The 16,736-nt window shown below is 51.1% G+C and overlaps 1 pseudogene; it reads right to left on the reverse strand.

The window, feature by feature from the left end:
* LOC138473378 (zinc finger protein 850-like) overlaps nt 1-14,243 on the reverse strand; it is a 114,359-nt pseudogene extending 100,116 nt beyond the window's left edge.
* Nucleotides 14,244-16,736: the final 2,493 nt, after the last annotated feature.

Below are 16,736 nucleotides of genomic sequence, written 5' to 3' on the forward strand. Positions count from 1 at the left end.
GCTGCACATGGTGGCAGGGGGGTGGGGGTGGTGGGAGACATGAGTGGGGGCCTGGTGGAGGGTGACCCTGGTGGCTGGGGGGTGGGGGTGGTGGGAGACATGAGTGGGGGCCTGGTGGAGGCTGCCCCTGCACTGCTGGGGGGTGGGGGTGGTGGGAGACATGAGTGGGGGCCTGGTGGAGGGTGCCCCTGCACTGCTGGGGGGTGGGGGTGGTGGGAGACATGAGTGGGGGCCTGGTGGAGGGTGACCCTGGTGGCTGGGGGGTGGGGGTGGTGGGAGACATGAGTGGGGGCCTGGTGGAGGGTGCCCCTGCACTGCTGGGGGGTGGGGGTGGTGGGAGACATGAGTGGGGGCCTGGTGGAGGGTGACCCTGGTGGCGGGGGGGGTGGGGTGATAGGGGACATGAGTGGGGGCCTGGTGGAGGCTGCCCCTGCACTGCTGGGGGGTGGGGGTGGTGGGAGACATGAGTGGGGGCCTGGTGGAGGGTGCCCCTGGTGGCGGGGGGGTGGGGGTGATAGGGGACATGAGTGGGGGCCTGGTGGAGGCTGCCCCTGCACTGCTGGGGGGTGGGGGTGGTGGGAGACATGAGTGGGGGCCTGGTGGAGGGTGCCCCTGCACTGCTGGGGGGTGGGGGTGGTGGGAGACATGAGTGGGGGCCTGGTGGAGGGTGACCCTGGTGGCGGGGGGGTGGGGTGATAGGGGACATGAGTGGGGGCCTGGTGGAGGCTGCCCCTGCACTGCTGGGGGGTGGGGGTGGTGGGAGACATGAGTGGGGGCCTGGTGGAGGGTGCCCCTGCACTGCTGGGGGGTGGGGGTGGTGGGAGACATGAGTGGGGGCCTGGTGGAGGGTGACCCTGGTGGCTGGGGGGTGGGGGTGGTGGGAGACATGAGTGGGGGCCTGGTGGAGGGTGCCCCTGCACTGCTGGGGGGTGGGGGTGGTGGGAGACATGAGTGGGGGCCTGGTGGAGGGTGACCCTGGTGGCGGGGGGGTGGGGTGATAGGGGACATGAGTGGGGGCCTGGTGGAGGCTGCCCCTGCACTGCTGGGGGGTGGGGGTGGTGGGAGACATGAGTGGGGGCCTGGTGGAGGGTGCCCCTGGTGGCGGGGGGGTGGGGGTGATAGGGGACATGAGTGGGGGCCTGGTGGAGGCTGCCCCTGCACTGCTGGGGGGTGGGGGTGGTGGGAGACATGAGTGGGGGCCTGGTGGAGGGTGCCCCTGCACTGCTGGGGGGTGGGGGTGGTGGGAGACATGAGTGGGGGCCTGGTGGAGGGTGACCCTGGTGGCGGGGGGGTGGGGTGATAGGGGACATGAGTGGGGGCCTGGTGGAGGCTGCCCCTGCACTGCTGGGGGGTGGGGGTGGTGGGAGACATGAGTGGGGGCCTGGTGGAGGGTGCCCCTGCACTGCTGGGGGGTGGGGGTGGTGGGAGACATGAGTGGGGGCCTGGTGGAGGGTGACCCTGGTGGCTGGGGGGTGGGGGTGGTGGGAGACATGAGTGGGGGCCTGGTGGAGGGTGCCCCTGCACTGCTGGGGGGTGGGGGTGGTGGGAGACATGAGTGGGGGCCTGGTGGAGGGTGACCCTGGTGGCGGGGGGGTGGGGTGATAGGGGACATGAGTGGGGGCCTGGTGGAGGCTGCCCCTGCACTGCTGGGGGGTGGGGGTGGTGGGAGACATGAGTGGGGGCCTGGTGGAGGGTGCCCCTGCACTGCTGGGGGGTGGGGGTGGTGGGAGACATGAGTGGGGGCCTGGTGGAGGGTGACCCTGGTGGCTGGGGGGTGGGGGTGGTGGGAGACATGAGTGGGGGCCTGGTGGAGGCTGCCCCTGCACTGCTGGGGGGTGGGGGTGGTGGGAGACATGAGTGGGGGCCTGGTGGAGGGTGACCCTGGTGGCGGGGGGGTGGGGTGATAGGGGACATGAGTGGGGGCCTGGTGGAGGCTGCCCCTGCACTGCTGGGGGGTGGGGGTGGTGGGAGTCATGAGTGGGGGCCTGGTGGAGGGTGCCCCTGCACTGCTGGGGGGTGGGGGTGGTGGGAGACATGAGTGGGGGCCTGGTGGAGGGTGACCCTGGTGGCTGGGGGGTGGGGGTGGTGGGAGACATGAGTGGGGGCCTGGTGGAGGCTGCCCCTGCACTGCTGGGGGGTGGGGGTGCAGGGGGACATGAGCAGGTGTGCAGGGTAGTCCCCTGTTTTGTGGGCTGCCTGCAGGGGCTGTGGAGGGTGTACAGGGAACACCTGTGAGGACCCACCCAGCCTGATTGCGTGTGATAATTCCCGCACACCCCTGTAATACACGTACCAAGCCAAATCGCGTGTGATAATTCCCACGCACCCCTGTAATACACGTACCTGGCCAAATCGCATGTGAAACTTCCCGCGTACCCCTGTAATACACGTACCCTGGCCAATCGCGTGTTGAACTTCCCGCGTACCCCTGTAATACACGTACCCTGGCCAATCGCGTGTTAAACTTCCCGCGTACCCCTGTAATACACGTACCCTGGCTAATCGCGTGTATAACTTCACGCGTACCCCTGTAATACACGTACCCTGGCCAATCGCGTGTTAAACTTCCCGCGTACCCCTGTAATACACGTACCCTGGCCAATCGCGTGTTAAACTTCCCGCGTACCCCTGTAATACACGTACCCTGGCTAATCGCGTGTTAAACTTCCCGCGTACCCCTATAATACACTTACCCTGGCTAATCGCGTGTTAAACTTCCCGCATACCCCTGTAATACACGTACCCTGGCCAATCGCATGTTAAACTTCCCGCGTACCCCTGTAATACACGTACCCTGGCTAATCGCGTGTATGACTTCACGTGTACCCCTGTAATACACTTACACTGGCTAATCGCGTGTTAAACTTCCCGCGTACCCCTGTAATACACGTACCCTGGCCAATCGCGTGTGAAACTTCCCGCGTACCCCTGTAATACACGTACCCTGGCTAATCGCGTGTATGACTTCACGTGTACCCCTGTAATACACTTACCCTGGCTAATCGCGTGTTAAACTTCCCGCGTACCCCTGTAATACACGTACCCTGGCCAATCGCGTGTTAAACTTCCCGCGTACCCCTGTAATACACGTACCCTGGCCAATCGCGTGTTAAACTTCCCGCGTACCCCTGTAATACACGTACCCTGGCTAATCGCGTGTATGACTTCACGTGTACCCCTGTAATACACTTACCCTGGCTAATCGCGTGTATGACTTCACGTGTACCCCTGATATGCACGTTACCCGCTTTGCATTCCTTGTTTGGCTGCCCTGTAAACTGGTCCAGGGTTAGCGCAGCCCTTTGCGATGATTTAGCGATTTTGCTGGCTTTTCCTTGCGCGAGGGCGTTCTTGGGGGCGTTACTGGCGCTGCTGCAGGGTCGCTGCGATACTCTGCGCCACGGCTGGTTTGGGAGCATGAAATCCATGAATACGCTGTGCGCGGAAATCGGTTTTATCGCACGTGCCTGGCGCAGTCAATCGCACGCGGACACTCTGCGCCAGCCGATTGCGACACTTTTCTGCGAAATTCTATGAATTACCCTGACAGTCTTTTCCTTATCTGGTGCATATACAGGAACTTGCCAGTACTTGGTTAAATATAGGGTAGATAGAAAGGTGGCTGCTCTGAGTTTATCAATTAGGTCATTGATGTGTGGCATGGGGTAGACATCGAAATCCGATATGGCATTAACTTGACGGCAGTCAATACAAAATCTCCAGGAACGTTCAGGTCTAGTGACCAGCATGAAAGGAGAGGACTATGGACTTGAGGAGGGCTCAATAATGTTAGCTTTCAACATTTTGTTGACTTCCTCAATCACTATCTGCTTACGAGCTTCTGGGAGTCGATATGATTTTAAATGTACCACTTTAACTTTAGGTGTTCTGATACAGTGGTATGTACCTTTTACTCTTCCTAGTTTTAACGAGAATACATTGGGAAATGAAATTACAACATCGTTTAAGTCCTGTTGGTATTGAGTAGATACCTCAGAAGGGATTAAATCAACGTTATATATGTCTTCGGGAACCAAAGGCTAATACTTTGGCCTGGGTGTCTAACGGGTTTTCATTGCACTCTTTCAAGAGATGTGCTATTATTGGATTTTATGTTTTCTCTCTGGTTGGGCTACTCAATAAGTACAGGTTCCTGTTCTTTCTACTACTTCATACAGTCTTTGCCACTTGGAGATCAGCTTGTTCTCAGAGGGTGGTAAGCGGACCAGTACTTTCTGTCCTACAGAGAATGATCTTAAATTCACTTTCTTGTCATAATTGGCTTTTTGTTGGCTCTGAGTTTTTTCCATATCGGTACAAACTACTTCTCGGACCAACTTCATATGTTCTCGCATTCGGGTGGTAGTTTGCGAGATGGTAATAGGGGCTTTATCTCGTTCTTCCCAGGTTGCCCAGAGTATGTCCAGGACATCTTTCGGTTCTCTTCCATAGAGCAATTCTAAGGGAGAGAAACCTGTGGAAGCTTGGGGGGTTTTCTTCACTGCAAATAGTGCCCGTGGGATCATTCAGTCCCATTCTTTATCAACCTTGTCTACCAGCTTTTGGGGAATTCATTTTAAGGTTTTGTTGAATCTTTCTACCAAGCCATTGGTTTGAGGAGGGTACACTGAAGTTCGCAAGTTGGTAATATGGAGTAGCTCTTTGACCTCGCCCATAAGCTTACTCATAAAAGTCAAGCCCTGGTCCGTTAAAATTTCCTTGGGAAAGCTGACCCTGAAGAAATAAGGTAGAAGATGTTTAAGGATCTGCTGGGTGGTAATATTTCGCATTGGGAACACCACGGGATATCGGGTTGTATAATCCACGATCATAAGGACATATTTATTGGAGGTTTAAAGAGGTCCAATTATGTCCATACCAATTCTTGGAAAGGAGATTTCTATAATCGGCAATGGGTTCAGAGGGGCAGGTGATGGGATGTGCGTACTGGTCTTTTGACATATTTTGCATGTCTGGATGTAAGTTTTTATATCAGTGTAGATACATGTCCAGTAAAACTTTCCACCAATATGCGCCTGGGTTTTAGATTGTCCTAAATGCCCCCGTTAAGATGGGAATGCACGATTTCTAGTACAACATTTCGTTTGTCTATGGGTATAACCAACTGCATTTTTACCATGCCTTCTGGGGAGGTTTATTTTCTGCAAAGAAATGCTTGTTTTGGAAAGAAAAAGGGACTCCCTTTCTCTAAACCTTCTTCTTCCATAATTGCTTGCAAAAATGCTTCAGTGAGAACTGGATCATTTCGCTGAGCGAAGGCTAGGTTGGGATAGATGGTGGGTTCCTCTCCCTTACTTTCTTCAATGTCAAATGATTCATCAGCTTCTGCAAAGCCTAAGTTACATCTTTCTGTTGTATCTGGTTCACTTTCTTTAAACTGAGGAAACAGAGTTCTTTCCAAAATCCCCTGAGCAATTTGATCTCCCCAACGTACCTCAAACAGGATTTGCCATGATTTTGTAAGAGAACCTTCACATCTCCCCTATGTCTGGATCAATAATGCCTGCTAAGAAGTCTATCATTAACTTCCACGCTAGGCCAGATTTTGCAGCCAATCGATTGTAAGACTCCTGAGAAGTTATCAAAAACAAGTCTTTAGAAATCATTCCTCTTTTCGCAGGGGGAATGGTAGCTTCACTACTGCTACATATATCAAACCCTATTGATTCCTTGGTGGCGATAGAAGGTATAGAGACTCTCTGACTACGATTTTGAATTTGTAGGGTTCCCAATTAGTTTCAATTGAGTAACATCACACCTCTAACTCCATATGTAAGGAACTCATGGTGGCAACAGTAAAGACAGATATAATTTATCACAGTTCAAGGTTGTTTATTGAACAATAAATGCAGGGTGGAAAAACGCCTAACCTAAACCTAGATCTAAGATGGGAGCACACATCGACCATCAAATGAAAAATACGGCAGTCCTAGTGGCATTGTGCAAATAAAAAGGGCCTATACTAAGAAAAACCTATTGCCAAGTCCTTAAAACTAATTATATAAAGAGTGTGGGATAGGGTTTCAATAAAGAAAAGAAGTGTTCCAAATCATATGTCAGGATGTGATTGCCAGGGGTCTCACTTCCCCACATTTGCATCACGGGACAAGGTGGGACCTTGGAGCAGAGCACACACTTGAGCTTTCTCAGCACGAGCCAACAGTTCCATTCCAGCTACCACAGTATATGCTCGAGCTTTCTCAGCACAAGCTGACAGTTCTGTTCCAGCTATCAGGTTCTTCGATGGTAACGTCTCTTTTCATAAAAAACATCTCTTGCCTTCGAGGGCCTGATGTATCCCAAAACAAACAAACAAACAAACAAACAAAAAGTTCTTCTCCACAGTTCACGTTGGGTGATGACTTCACCCCTGGGTCTCTCTCTTTCAGGCGCCAATCCCTCACGTATCGTATTCAACCAATCAATTGAACAGTTCCTTTCTCAATGAACTTTGGGTGATAGCTTTCCTCAGGGTTCATTCCTGCTTGTCGGCTTCCCTCTTCCGGGGTTCACTCTCGACAACTTTTCCAACACACTGTTCATGCGCTCATTTTACCAAACCGGATTTATTTCCCTTCGCTTCTTAATCATCTGTAGGTCAAAGACTTTCAAAGCTACATAGGATTTTTCAAGACCCCTGTACGACCACTTTGACCTCTTGTCACCTCTTCCCAATGGTGTCTGTTTCCAGTAGTTTCTACCATCAGGTAATTACCCAGAGTCTCTTGCCTGAGCACCTACATGGTGCTGGCTTTCCCCATCTTTCTTCAACCGTATCTTTAAGTCTTTCAAAGTTCAAATTAGCCATTGGCTACTTTTCGTTCAACACAGTTCAATTTCTTATCGATTCTCGCCTCGACTCATCAGCTGTGATGAACTGCTTGCCTTTCTTTATCCTTGGAGTCAAGGTTCGTACAACCCAGACAAGCATCCTCCCCCAGCTTGGTTATCAGTGGAGGAGGGTCTCGCGTACCGTAGACATCTGCTGCAACAAACACTGGCTACTGTTTGCGGTCTTTTGTTTCTATCTGCAGAGGTTTCATGGGCCTTGATCGGAAAGAGCAAGGTTGCTTCTCTCCTTGTCACCCTCACTGTATTCCCTGGCCCTCATTACAACCCAGGCGTTAAGGGGTTAACGGCGCCGTAAAAGGTGGCAGCGCCGTTAAACCCTTAACGCCTGATTACGAGGTCCCTTTGCGGGTTGGAGACTTTAACGCCTGCTTTTTGCAGGCGTTAAAAACCAACCCGCAAAGGGACCTTGGTGCTAAGTATGGTGCCGCAATTTGCGGCACCGTACTTAGCGCCTTCCCCATTCCCATTGAGCCCTATGTGGCAAAAATGGGAATGGGGAAGGGCCATGGCGGCATGGGGAATTACCGCCCGCCAATCTCGGAATGGGGCGGTAATTCCCCATTCCGCCATGGCGGAGTCGGTAAGTAACCGGCATGGACCATGGTGCTATTAGCACCATGGTCCAACGCCAGGGTCGTAATGAGGGCCCCTGTATTTTGCCTCCTCTTGAACTGCCGTGTTGTGTTAGCTCTCATGTCATACGGTCTGCCTTGCGCGTCCTGTGCTCTGGTGCTTCACCTTTGATCCCTGTGGGGAAGGGAAAGGGCTGTCAGGTTTGTGTGGTTCTGGTCAATTGCCTGACTGTGCCTGACCCTAGCATTGGGACATGTCAGGTAAAACAGCTCTGGTGTTAGTCTGTTGTATTCTGTGTTGTGTTTACTTATTATGCCTGTTTGCACTCCTGAATGTGTCCCCCACACCATGAGGTAAGGCTTTGCCAGACTGTGGGACCCTCGTTGTTTTTAACTATTATGCCTGTTTGCACTCCTGAATGTGTCCCCCGCACCATGAGGTGAGACTTTGCAGGTCTATGGACACTCATTGGGCCTCATTACAACAAGTGCGGACTCGTAATGAATGGTGCCGGCAGGGGACCGGAACCGTTCATTACGGGCTGCACTATTACGAGGTCTGCAGCGGGTCCCGCTCTGGAACGCCTGGTCAGACCAGGCATCCTTAGCGGGACTCGTTAGCAGACCAGGATGCTAACAAAGGCCTGTCATTAACAGGCCCATTGTTAGCATCCTCCCCATTCCCATTGAGCCCTATGGGGGCTCAAATGGGAATGGGGATGTACTGGATCTGGGTCCCGGGAAAGGGAATTACTGGGCCCTCCAAGGTTGGAATGGAACGGTAATTCCTCATTCCTGGAACCCAGACCCGGACCCGGACCCGGACCCGGACCCGGTATGGGGGTAGCCATGCCGCTAAAAGCGGCATGGCTACCTCCATACTCGTAATGAGGCCCATTGTGTTTATCCTTTATGCCTGTTTGCACTCCTGAATGTGTCCCCCGCCCCATGAAGTGAGGCTTTGAAAGAACACTCATTGGGCCTCATTAGGACTCTGGCGCTAAACCATGGTGCTATTAGCACCATGGTCCATGCCGGAGTACGCCATGGCGGAATGGGGAATTACCACCCCATTCTGAAGTTGGTGGGGCGGTAATTCCCCATGCCGCCATGGCCCTTCCCCATTCCCATTTTTGCCCCATAGGGCTCAATGGGAATGGGGAAGGCGCTAATTACGGTACTGCAAATTGCGGTACCGTAATTAGCACCAAGGTCCCTCGGGTCCCTACTTTAACGGCTGGTAAAACAGCCGTTAAGGTCGGGTCCCGCAAAGGGACCTCGTAATTAGGCGCTAGGTGTTTAACGGCGCCGCAGCCTTTTACGGCGCCGTTAAACACTTAGTGCCTGGGTCATAATGAGGCCCATTGTGTTTACCTATTATGCCTGTTTGCACTCCTTAATATGTTCCCCACACCATGAGTTGAGGCTTTGCCAGACTGTGGACACTCATTGGGGGTCAACAGGAGTTTGACGTTGCTACCGCACCACCAAACTGCGAGTTGTGCTCACGGGTACCTTCCATTCCGCCAGGTCTGCCCTGGCGGAATGGAAGGCATCCGCGAACACAACTCGTGGATGCACCAGCACCGTTATGAACGGTGCCGGTGCATCCATGCTCCCCATTCCCGCACCGTGAGGTGAGGCTTTGACACTCACTGTGTTTACCTATTATGCCTGTTTGCACTCCTGACTGTGTCCCCCGCACCATGAGGTGAGGCTTGGCCAGACTGTGGACACTCGTGTTTACCTATTATGCCTGTTTGCTGCAACCTACCGATTTGACCTGACAGCCATGTGCGGTCCATGTAGCCTGTACCGTGTACACATACCTACTTTGTCTCATATGCTTGTGCATGCCTAGAGTAGCCCCATACCATGAGGTGAGGCTTGACTAAGCGTACTTTACCACGCACCATTATGCTGTAACCTCTTACGCTTTATGATCTGTAGTATGTACTTTCTGTAACTCGCGCTTTGATGCCTCAGAGTTTGGAGCTGAAATAAATGAATACATGAATAATAAGCCTTCCTGATGGTCGACCGCTAGGGTGGCCAACTGTCCCGTATTTTGCGGGATTGTCCCATATTTGGGACTCTGTCCCGCAGTTTGCAGATTCGCTGTGCGGGAGGCAGGTTGTCCTGGCTTGCTTTGTTCCCTGCAGTGTGACTCTCGGGAGACAGCAAGTCGGGACAAACTACGTCCAGCACAGCCACTCTGCAAACTGAAGTGGCCATCTACACACCACGGCGCTGCCGCCTGCTGCTGCCTGCTACCGCCTGCTGCTTTCTTTCTCTGGGTGGCCCCACAGCCCGGGCTCCTTTTATGTGCCTGCAGGTCAATCTGTTAACGCTCTGACACCTGTCTTCATTCCAATGCTAAAGCTTTGTTACTGGGGTTGTCGTGATGGTCATGTTTCCAGTTACAATACGTGACCATGACCTCCCAAGGATAAACCATTTGCATTGCAATAAAGCCAGGTGTTAAGAGCCATTAACAAATTGGTTAAATTAAAATGGGGTGGGCCAAACGTGAATGACAACGTGACGTCTTCACTGCCTTGTGGGCAAGAGTTGCGCAAAAGGATCTCAAAAGGTTGGCCACCTTATCGACCACCCTTGATTGGAATTGTATCTTGGTGGATAATTGCGTACCTGTCACATGTTATTGGAGTCGTCAGCCCGGTCTAGAGGCGCTGTGTGCGCTTTTAATCATTATTCAGAAAGCTCCTATATCCTCTCGAGTTCCATGTAAGGGACTCTATGCCCTTTACCATGGATTGTGGGTGATTGTGGGCTGAAGTGTTCCCCATTAGTCCCACTTTCCGGCATCTACAGGAGCTCCGGGCAATAATTCGCCATAACAGCCTGTCCTGAGACAAACTGACGAAATGGAACTGCCCTCCATCAATCCTTAATCCAATCATTGAACTCTACTCCGGAACTTCTATGAGAGTCCGATTGAACGGATTAGGCCAACTCTCAGAGGCGATCAACACCTACAGAGGCGTGAAGCAAGGATGTCCTTTGGCCCCTGCCTTGTATAACGCATTTATCGGAGATGATCAAAACTGGGGACCCACCGTAAAATCATTCCCACCCAATGTAGGGAACGAGAAAATAAGCAGACTGCTTTATGCTGACGGCATCTTAGTACTGGATCAAACTGCTGTAGGTCTCCAAAGAAAACTTGACTCCCTGTCAGCATATCTTCTGGCCAACGACTTGACCCTCAATCCAACAAAAACAAAAGTGATGACACTTGAAAAGACAACTGCACGGAGAGAAAAATCGAAATGGTCCCTAGCAGGAGAAAGACTGGAAAAAATAAAATCATTCAGATATCTGGGAGTCACAATTATCTCTAACCGTTTCGAAACCCCAGTGCTGGAAACCATGATTGCAAAAACCAAAATCATGCTCACACAAGCACGTATAATAGATAAAAAAATCGGGAGATTTACCCTGAAGCCAGCACTGAACTTCTACATAACAAAAGCAGTACCAGCCATCATCTACAGAGTAGAAACGATGCCTCAGATACCTCCAAGAATCTGGATAAAACTAGAAGGCCTATTCTGGAGGAAACTACTGATGCTCCCACAATGGTTCCATGTAATAATGTCCCCTCAAAAATATCACCATGCAAAAATCTCACCGAAAAATGGCCGTTGTTTGGGGGGACATTATTGCATGGAACATGCGGGGGACACCCCCGCAACCCCCAAACTCATTTTTTCTTTTTTTTTCTTTTTTTTTTGCTGCCCCTGTCCCCATCTATAAGGTCACCCATATAATATTGCCACAACCTTTTCCCGGCGATATTATATACGGCAACCATATATATGGGGATAATATTACCTAATACTCCCACAATTAACACCAATTGGCGTCGATCCACAGAGAAATCAATGTGCTATCATTAAGGGGAGAGTGAACTTGAACATCGTGATGCTCCACAGGAAAATAAGGCTATCCTCTGAGAAGATATTCGGGATAATCCATGAAGAGCTAAACAAAGGCTCCAATAACATTCTCTCTGCGTGGGAACAAAGAAACTCGGAGACACTTGCTGAAATAGGAAGCCCTTGGGAAGAATTGGAGTGTAACCCAAACAAAACATCAAAAAAATTCAAAGAAATGGTTTGGATCCGAACATTGGAAGACGCCTCCAAAAACAAATTAACTCTTGACTTACCAACCAACCACCAAAAACAAAATGAGCCTATGAGCTACCTTCTAAATGGTCCCAGCAAGCAAATCATAAATACATACCTCAGGGCAAGGCTGAACCATTTAAATACCAAAGAAATACTTTTTATCAGAGGTATCGTCACCAACAAACGTTGCCGATTCTGCAACAAACCAGAAACAGTCGAAACTCTGAGGCATCTCCTACTGTCCTGCCCTGAACTGTCCACAATCAGAATGATCCACACGGGCCACCTGTCAGAAATAGAAGATGCATGGAAGAGGAACACTGGTGGAACATCCCGATGTCAGGAGGAGGTGCGTGGAAGAGGAACACTGGTGGAACATCCTGATGTCAGGCGGAGGTGCGTGGAAGAGGAACACTGGTGCAACATCCTGATGTCAGGCGGAGGTGCGTGGAAGAGGAACACTGGTGGAACATCCTGATGTCAGGAGGAGGTGCGTGGAAGAGGAACACTGGTGGAACATCCTGATGTCAGGAGGAGGTGCGTGGAAGAGGAAGAATGGTGGAACATCCTGATGTCAGGAGGAGGTGCGTGGAAGAGGAACACTGGTGGAACATCCTGATGTCAGGAGGAGGTGCGTGGAAGAGGAACACTGGTGGAACATCCTGATGTCAGGAGGAGGTGCGTGGAAGAGGAACACTGGTGGAACATCCTGATGTCAGGAGGAGGTGCGTGGAAGAGGAACACTGGTGGAACATCCTGATGTCAGGAGGAGGTGCGTGGAAGAGGAAGAATGGTGGAACATCCTGATGTCAGGAGGAGGTGCGTGGAAGAGGAAGACTGGTGGAACATCCTGATGTCAGGAGGAGGTGCGTGGAAGAGGAAGACTGGTGGAACATCCTGATGTCAGGAGGAGGTGCATGGAAGAGGAAGACTGGTGGAACATCCTGATGTCAGGCGGAGGTGCATGGAAGAGGAACACTGGTGGAACATCCTGATGTCAGGAGGAGGTGCGTGGAAGAGGAACACTGGTGGAACATCCTGATGTCAGGAGGAGGTGCGTGGAAGAGGAACACTGGTGGAACATCCTGATGTCAGGAGGAGGTGCGTGGAAGAGGAACACTGGTGGAACATCCTGATGTCAGGAGGAGGTGCGTGGAAGAGGAACACTGGTGGAACATCCTGATGTCAGGCGGAGGTGCGTGGAAGAGGAACACTGGTGGAACATCCTGATGTCAGGAGGAGGTGCATGGAAGAGGAACACTGGTGGAACATCCTGAAGCACCGAAACAGTAACTGCGGTCGGACAGCTCTTCCAGAACATAAACTTGACGATCGGAGAAATAACCTAAAAGTAACTGAAAATTGAACGAACACGACGCAACCAACAACAACGAAACGATCAAATAAAGGAACAGCAATCACAATCTTTGTAAAAACTGCCAAAAACAGTTAAATCAAATAAAAAATAAAAAAAAATAAAAAAAAAACAGGTGTTAAGAGCCATTAACAACTTGGTTAAATTAAAATGGGGTGGGCCACACGTGAATGACAATGTGACGTCACCACTGCCTTGTGGGCAAGAGTTGCGCAAAAGGATCTCAAAAGGTTGGCCACCCTATCGACCGCCCTTGGGTGGAATTACATCTTGGTGGATAATTGCATACCTGTCACATGTTATTGGAGTCGTCAGCCCGGTCTAGAATCATTATTCAGAAAGCTCCTATATCCTCTCGAGTTCTATGTAAGGGACTGCATGCCCTTTACCGTGGATTGTGGGGGATTGTGGGCTGAAGTGTTCCTCATTAGTCCTGCTTTGCTTTCCGGCATCAACAGGAGCTCCGGGCAATAATTCGCCATAACAGCCTCTGTCCTGAGCGCTCCTGCCCGTGATTCTGATTCTCGCTGTGGGATCTTAGTTCCTGGTAAGAGGTTACATGTTAGCCCATGTGTCCTATGATGTCAATCTCTGTCCTAAGCATGTTCACGATGGCTATCTTACATGTTCTGTCCATCTGGGAAACACACATGATGTAAATCACGGGGTGGGAGGCCTGCTCATGGGATTCCATGAAACAGTCCAAGGAGTCACGTGCTGGCGATGTAGGGCTCTCTTCTGATCTGCAGTATATGGTGAGCGCTGCCTGACATTCCCAAACAGCCACAACGCGATACATGGCAGGTGCCACAGATCACCAGACAGCTCAGCAGGTGAATGCTGCTACCGTAAACTAGTCAGCACCCAGGGCCCCTCAAGCATAGCTTGGGGAGCAGAGGAGTGAGGGGGTAGGGGATCATTGAAGGGAATCAGCGTGCAGGAGGCCTGGCAGGTGAGTCAACTGTGTACCAGGAGGGTGGCACTGCCAACAGCATGTGAGTTCAGAGCCACGCCTAAAGTGTGATTGCTGATGGCAAACGGACATCCAAAACAATTAGATAACTATATCACACACATAACACAGCACACTCCTCACTCACCTGACCAGAAGCTGCTGGGGCCCCCCACTCTCCGATGTGATGTCATTGCTGCTGTAATATCAGTTTCTGGCTGAAACTGGTCCCAGGTGAGGGTCAGTCATCAGACTCCAGATTCAGACACCCGCATATTCACAGCCATCACCTTCTGATGCACTGCACAAGCCCAGAGCCTGAGACACTGCTCCCCAGGGCAAATTAGGAGCGGTATGTACACAGCAGCACGAGCCCAGAGCCAGCGACACTGCTCCCCAGGGCATGGTTAGAAGCAGCATGTAGACAACTATACCAGCCCAGAACCTGAGACACTGCTCTTTGAGGCATGCTTAGGAGCAGCATGTAAACACCTATATAAGCCCAGAGCCTGAGACACTGCTCCCCAGGGCAAATTAGGAGCGGTATGTACACAGCAGCACGAGCCCAGAGCCAGCGACACTGCTCATCAGGGCATGCAAGCCCAGAGACTGAGCCACTGCTCCCGAGGGCCTGCATGCCCAGAGCTGAGACACAGCTCCCCAGGGCAGTTTAGGAGCAACAAGTACACAGCAGCACAGCCCTCACTCACCTCATAAGATGCTGCTGGGGCTTCTCACTCTCCGATGTGATGTCACTGCTGCCGTAAACTGGTCACAAGGTGGGGGTCAGTCATCAGACTCCAGATTCAGACACCTACATATTAAGGCCCAGTCTTCTGATGCACTGCACACGCCCAGAGCCTGAGACACTGCACTCCTGGGCATGCTTAGAAGCAGCAAGTAGCCAACTATATAAGCCCAGAGCCTGAGACAGACCTCTGCACATAGCTCTCAACTCACACGCTTTTGGCGGGTGTCACCCGCCTTGTAAAAGGCTGACTCACCCGCCAAGCCTCCTGCACGCCCATTCATTCCAATGGGCGTCTCACCCGCCAAAAACAAAATCGGATGATTTCACCCGCCATTGCAGCACAAATGGTTGAGAGCTATGCCTCCGCAGCACATGCTCACATGCAGTACCAGGCCAGACCCATGAGATATATGACTTTAATCTTCGGATTCCAATAAATGTTTGTCCAAATTCCAACTTAAAAATAAAAAACCATCCGGCTCAATACTTTAGGCTACATATTTCACTGGCCTTCACGTAGAACAATGAGCAGCACGCATGCATGTAATGATCCATGCATGCATGTAATGATCCATGCACATAGCTCTCAACCATTTGTGTTGCAAAGGCGAGTGAAATCACCCGATTTTGTTTTTGGCGGGTGAGACGCCCATTGGAATGAATGGGCATGCAGGAAGCTTGGCGGGTGAGTCAGCCCTTTACAGGGCGGGTGACACCCGCCAAAAGCGTGTGAGTTGAGAGCTATGCATGCATGCAGTATGCATAGAATGCTCCATGCATGCTGTTTACTCCACATGCATTGTTTTGCAAATGAGCTTCTTTCCGCCACACGCTTTTAACACCTGATAGTCACCTAACCCCCTCCACCCACATGAGATGTCAATGCAGTCAGAGGTGTGTTGCTTCCAGTGCAATGCACACGCAGCACGGTTTTTTACCTTCATGAAGCAGTGCTCTAGTAAAAAAGAAATCCACTTTTTGGATTGTTTGGGGATTGCTTCTGGCTTGTTTTCAAACTGCAGATTTTTTTTGCATTTATTTTGGATTGTTTGGGGATTTTTCCAAGCAAGGATTTTTTTTGCCTTGGGTTAGAGGATTTATTTTGGATTTTTACTGACTTTTTTCTCAGTAAAAACAATCCACTAACACTAATTGGCAGGTGCGCATTCGTCAGGATTTATTTTGGATTTTTGGACAAGCAAGGATTGTTTGGTCTTAAATTGGAGGATTTATTTTGGATTTTTTCCAACTTGTTTCTCAATAAAACCAATCCAGCAACATAGGGACACATTTTTACTGCATTTAAATGTTGGGAAAATAATGTCAATCTAGTTTCAACGTTGGTTGCAGTTATTTAGCATTTTAAACTGATTAAACATTTCACAGAGTTTAGGTTTGATTATTTTGCATTTTATTGGTGCAAATTACAAGCCCAACTGCACTTGACTAATTCTCCAGTAAATGATGCCTAGTCGCTAACATTCAGGCTATACCAATTTGCAGCAATGGGTAGAAGAAATGGCTAACACCTTGGCCATCCCATCTCCCATTGCGCCACCTGGCTCGCTGGACAGTGGCCGCCTGTCTCCTGCCTGCAACCCGGTACAGCTGTACCACTCTTCTGTGCCCCTCTGTATACCAGTGATCGAAGTGAGGGGGAGCGGGTGGGAGCGGTGCTCCTCTACTTTTTTTTCCCACTGTTACCATTCCTATATTTTTATTTTAAAAAGAAACCGCTCCGGCGCGGTTCTTTTTAAAATAAAAGTATAGGGTTTTAGGACGAGAAGTCAATCAGCAGCACTGCACTCTCTAACTGAGAGATACAGGCTGCAGTAGAATGGATCACACTTGTATAGCCTTGGCCCACGCCTGCGCATTGAGCAGTGACGTTGCATAATTTCCTCACGTGCCCCCACTATGCGCAAGCGGGGGCAAAGGCAGCGTCCAAGCCTAAACACTGTTGTTGGCAATACCTCACTGGAGGCAGCCGCGGAGCCGCCAGCTGAGCCCCGACAGTCGAGGTCGGAGTTCCATTGCTGGTAGGGAATGGTGTTGG

This window comes from Ambystoma mexicanum, chromosome 8, assembly GCF_040938575.1.
Source record: "Ambystoma mexicanum isolate Mex_15411 chromosome 8, UKY_AmexF1_1, whole genome shotgun sequence".
NCBI classification, from domain to species: Eukaryota; Metazoa; Chordata; class Amphibia; order Caudata; family Ambystomatidae; genus Ambystoma; species Ambystoma mexicanum.